Below are 6000 nucleotides of genomic sequence, written 5' to 3' on the forward strand. Positions count from 1 at the left end.
TTTGATAAACAATAGTGTATGAAAAGATGGAATAGGTAGACGCAATAACTCACATTAGAGTTTTTCTAAAGATACTGGTCCTCCCAAAACCGATCCATGTTGTCTGCGACTGTTAATGGGAATTCCCCAGTCAAAGTCAAGGCCATAGAAGTTATAAGACCTGGCTATTGTTATTGAGGAATGAATGAATGTTTTCGGGTACTAGCTTGGCTAGCCATGGAAAAAAGAGTTGAAGGATTTGGTGAAGGCTGAGAATTGGATTATGTCTGAGGAGGAAATGTTAACTTGGTAGGAGTTGGGGTCAAGATAAGCAAAGGCGCAAAAGAGGTGTGTGAAAAGGGTTGACTCTATGTTGGACAATGGGTATCCACTGCCAGATAACCAGTAGGAAGCTTTAACGACATTCTTATTCCCAGCTGAGAGGCGAAGTTGGAGAAGGAACAGGAGGGTGGAAGAGAATAAAGCAAGTCTTTCAAAGCATTTAAGGGAATTTGGGAGTTGTTTTCCTTTCTTTGATTATGGTAATGGAGCAGATATATGTTGGCAAATAGCATGGTTTCTATTTCAATATATGGTTTTTTTTTTAAATAAATTTAATTCTTTCTTGGATGGAATATTGTATTTGCAACTTGCATATAAGATATATTGGGTTTTAAAGTCAAAAGCAGTTTCAATTTTGAGGTTGTTGAGAAACGAATAATCTTTTGGTTGAATTTCTTTTTGACAGACTGACTGATGCAGACTTTGAGTTGTTTCTTGTTCAAGCTTGGCTTATGTGGAATCAAAGAAACAAGGTGGTGCATGGAGAAGAGATGATGGATCCAAGGTGGTTGAATAAAAGAGCAATGGACTACCTAGAGGAGTATAAAAAATCCCAGATTCAGCTAGCTGTACCAGGCACGGCATCTGCTTGAAATTCCTGGCAACCTCCACCTCCATCGGTACATAAGCTGAACTTTGATGCAGCAACCTTCTCTGATCTGAACTGCTCCGGATTTGGGGCAATAATCCGTAATGAAGAGGGTGAGGTGATGGCTAAAATGTCGGTCAAGGGTCCATTTGTTCATAACAGTGCAGTAGCAGAAGCCTTGGCGTGTAGAAAAGCTGTCGAGTTCTCCATTGAAGCTGGTTTTTCAAGATTGGTTATTGAAGGGGATAATGCAACCGCAATATCATGCTCTGCAGATAACAATTCCTTGCTGGGAGTCTGGGACACATATTTGTGTACATCCAAAACCTTATTTGTGGGCTGCAATATGCTTCAATCAGTTGCATTAAAAGTGGTGGTAATATGGTAGCACATTCTCTAGCTCGCCACGCTAGAAATATTAGTGATGAAATGTATTGATTGGAAGATTCTCCACCACCTGCTGTGGATGCTTTGTATCAAGATTATTAATTTACATATTAATAAATGAATGAATTTTTCGGCTTAAAAAAAATAATATTTTGGAAAATCCGAAAAGAACGGGTACCGAAACTTGTGAGAAAATGAATAATACAACCACAAGTATAAAGCGCTTGGGAAGCACTTGGGAGTTTAGGGGGAAAAGAATTCGAGCTGCGAGGTTTGCAACATGTTGTAATTATTTCTCAAAAAACAAAGTCTACTTTTAAAAAAATAATAATAATAATATTTTTTTGAAAAGAATAATGAATATGTCGGCCGATCATTGTGATACACTTGCATATAGTTATACAGATAGTTGTTAGATCAAATTCATTTAACGCTATGTAATCGGTAATCCTTAAATTTTATAGTAAATTATTTTTCAAAACATGTTGTATATTTGGGCTTTTATTATCTCTAACACTTGTTTTTTTTTTTTTTCTTTATCAATTGCATGTCTTAAAATGTAGACATTCTCATATCAATAATGAACATTGATGTAAAATTATGAAGTTAAACAAATGTAAGAAAATATTTTTCTTACATATTTTTGCTAAAATAAAAGTAAAAACAAAAAAGAAACGAGTTCAAACAATTCTATCGAATTTATTATTAAGCTATAATCTTGTTATGGGTCTCATAATTAATCACCAGATTAAATCCACAAGATCAATAAATTCAAATACAAAGCTTAAAAAACTGTGGGAGGATAGGAAATCGAGGACAAGAGCATGCAAATCGAAGACAAGAATAAATGAGAAGAGGTCAAGACAAAAGGGGCACACCTTGGAAGGTTTTGTCAAGGAAGTCTCGGAGCAACATGATAACGCAATCACAAAACTGGAGAAGATCAGTGTGCCCAAGGAACTCGAGGATACGAGTACATTCCTGGAAGGGACAAGGTCTGGCCATGAAGACCACCAGACACGTGTACGAGGAAAGGAAGGAATGTTATTGAGTGGGTGAAGGAAAGATACAGATAAGGCATCCATCACCTCTGCATCCAATGCTCTACACCCATTTAGCCAGTTGCATTAATGGTAGAATAACCCCTGAACAGTGTCATCACAGCTCACAACCTAACAGAGAAACTTTCTAGTAAGGCCCTATTAGGACAAGTATTTGAAGAAAAACCCTTGGCCGTCCAAGTGGAAGGCTAGGATGCAATTTGGATGATTATATAAAGGAAATGGATCCCTTCAAGAAAGGAGATCAAGAAAAAAGTCAGAGAGAGAGAGAGAGAGAGAGAGAGCATTGTAGTTCTTTTTTTTTCTTTTTTCTTTTTTCTTTTTTTTGAAACTGAGAGCATTGTAGTTCAAGAACAAGTATTAACCTACATCTTAGCCTAAAATCGAGGAGCATTGTTGTATTAATCCCAGACATAAGTTGTTTTACTTTGCCTAGCTTATATATATATATATATATATATATATATATATATATATATATATATATATATATATCAAATGATGGTGTAAACACAATGATAATGGAAATAACAAGAAGAGAAACTGAATAATACTTCTGAATTTTTATCAATTTAAAGAAAGAGATTACACAACACTATTTGGACTGAGGCGCGACACTCGCTCTCATCCCCCACTCATTTTAATATTAAATTTTAGTTAAAGTGAGATTACCAGGCAAAGATGGGTTACTATGCATCATGAAGGTGTGCTCTACATTGAACCTTCACTTAGTAAAATAGCGATATCAACTCTAGAGTTGTAGTGGTCTCCGACTTGAACTAGGACTGCTTTAGGGAAATTAAGTGTCACTGCTTACACATAGCAACCCAAGTGTTGACATGAGCTTTTATAGCTAGCACTTTACGGCCATGTGCTGATTCCGGTTTCATGAGTGTATTTGAGATTAAGTCTAAATCTCATAGGGAGCGGCCCCACCCCCACACTTACATAGGTGAAATTTTGTCAAGGGTGCTCCTGTAATTCTGACACCCCACTCATACGAGCTACAAATTTCATTAAGAATTTTTTACTCAACTTCTCCACATTACAGGATAAATGCACTTACATCATAGGGATGAACAATTAAAAAATTATTTACAAAATAAATAATTAAAAAATAAATTGTGCATTTCTTACAACCATCGTATGATTCGTTTTTCCCATTGAACCCAATTCTCAGGATCTCTAGTCCTTGGATTGAGTATCCTCATACATGGCTCATGATTCTATGGACTTTAATCTCATCCCCCTCGATGTATTCCAGACTGTATCTTTTGCCAAGGCCTTGGTAAATGGATCTGCAAGATTATCATTAGATTTAATATAATCTATAATTATGATGCCACTACTCAAATAAGATCGCACAGTACTCTGCTTTCTTCTTATAGGTTTGGATTTACCATTGTAATAATAGTTTTCAACTCTACCAATTGCAGCAGTGCTATCACGATGAATTAATATAGGTGGAATTGGCCTTTTCCAAAGTGGAATTTCATATAACAAATCTCTAAGCCAATTTGCCTCTTCACTAGCTGAAGCTAATGTTATTAATTCAGCTTCCATTGTTGAATTAGCAATTATTGTTTGTTTTTTAGATTTTCAACAAATGGCACCACTACCTAAGGTAAAAATATAACCAGTGGTAGAGAGAGAATAACCTGACAAAGTATTCCAATCAGCATCACTAAAACCTTCAATCACAGTAGAGTATTTTTTATAAAACAAGCCATAACTTTTGGTACCAATTAAATATCTCATGAGTCGCTCAATAGCTAGCTAATGATCTTTACTAGGCTTGCTAGTAAATCTGTTTAGCACTCCTACTGCATATGCAATGTCAGGTCTAGTACAATCAGTAGCATAACGCAAACTACCAATGATGCTAGCATAATTCTTTTGATTAAAAATCTCATCATCATTATTCACAAGAAATAAATGAACACTAGAATCAAAAGGAGTAGCTACACTTTTGTGATCATGAAAATTATATTTTCTCAAAATAATGTGATTGATCAAGATATATTCCATCACATGCTTTTGTAATTTTCATGCCCAAAATAAAATTAGCCTCCCTAGGATCTTTCACATCAAAATGGCTTTTAAGCATATTTTTTATCTCATTTATAACATGCATATTTAAGCCAAAAATCAACATATCATCCACATAGTGGCTAATAATAATATGTAAATTATTCCATGATTTAGAATAAATATATTTATCACATTCATTTGATTTATAGCCATTCTCAATCATGCAGGAATCAAACTTTTCATGCCACTGTTTAGGTGCTTGTTTTAAGCCATATAGGGATTTAGTTAGCTTACATACCTTACTTTCTTGTCCAGGCTCTACAAAGCCTTCGGGTTGATCCATATAAATCTCTTTCTCTAGGTTCCCACTTAAAAAAGCAATTTTTACATCCATTTGATGAATTTTCAAATAAAAAATTACAGCAATAGCAATTAATAATCTAATAGATGTAATTCTTGTTACTGGAGAAAATGTATCAAAGAAATCAAGATTTGTTTTTTGTTTAAAGCTTTTTGCAACAAGTCTAACTTTAAACTTATCTATTGATCCATCTAGTTTCAACTTTTTTCTAAGGACCTATTTACAACCTATGGTCTTACAACCCAATGGAAGATCTACTAATTTCCAAGTTTTATTAGAAATTAGAGATTCCATCTCATCATTTACAACCTCTTTCCAAAAAATAGTATCAGGTGATGTTAAAACCTCTTTTAAATTTTGGGGATTTTCCTCAATATTAAAAACATAATAATCAAGACCAAAATCCTTTTCAACTCTAGCTCTTTTACTTCTTCTAGGTTCCATTTCAAGATTTTCTTGATTTTGTAGATGTGAAGTAGAAAAACTAGGTTGTGACAATATTTTCTTCACCCCCACTATTTTTCAATTTAAAAGGAAATTTTTCTTCATGAAAAATTGCATCACCAGATTCAAAAATTATCTTGTTTTCAAGATCAAAAAATCTATAGGCTGCACTATTAAATGCATAACTAAGAAAAGTACAGGTAGTAGCTCTTATACCTAATTTATGTATTTTAGGGTCAGTAAGCCTTACATAAGCAAGACAACCACATACTCTCAAATATCTCAAATTTGGCTTATGTCCTTCCCACATCTCAAAAGGTGTGGTGTGTGAGTTTTTATGTGGCACTCTATTTAAAACATGATATGCAGTTAAAATAGCTTCACCCCAAAAATGTAAAAGTGCACCAGATTCAATTAACATGGCATTTGTTAACTCAATTAAAGTTCTATTTTTTCTTTCAGCCACACCATTAGAAGCAGGTGAATATGGTGCAGTAGTTTCATGGATAATTCCCAAAAACTGAACAAATGAGTTGAATGCACTTGATTTATACTCACGACCTCTATCACTTCTTATTCTTTTTATTTTTCTACCGAATTGATTTTCAATTTCTTTTAAAAAATCTTGAAATTTTTCAAAAGCGTTACTTTTATTATTCAACAAATAAATAGTTGTATATTTTTAGAAATCACCAATAAAAGTGATAATAAATCTTTTTCCTCCATAAGTTAAAATTCCCTCAAATTCACATAAATCGGAGTGAATTAACTCAAGCAATTCGATATTTCTTACAACACTTTTATGA

Source organism: Castanea sativa, chromosome 1 (genome assembly GCF_040712315.1).
Source record: "Castanea sativa cultivar Marrone di Chiusa Pesio chromosome 1, ASM4071231v1".
Classification (NCBI taxonomy): domain Eukaryota; kingdom Viridiplantae; phylum Streptophyta; class Magnoliopsida; order Fagales; family Fagaceae; genus Castanea; species Castanea sativa.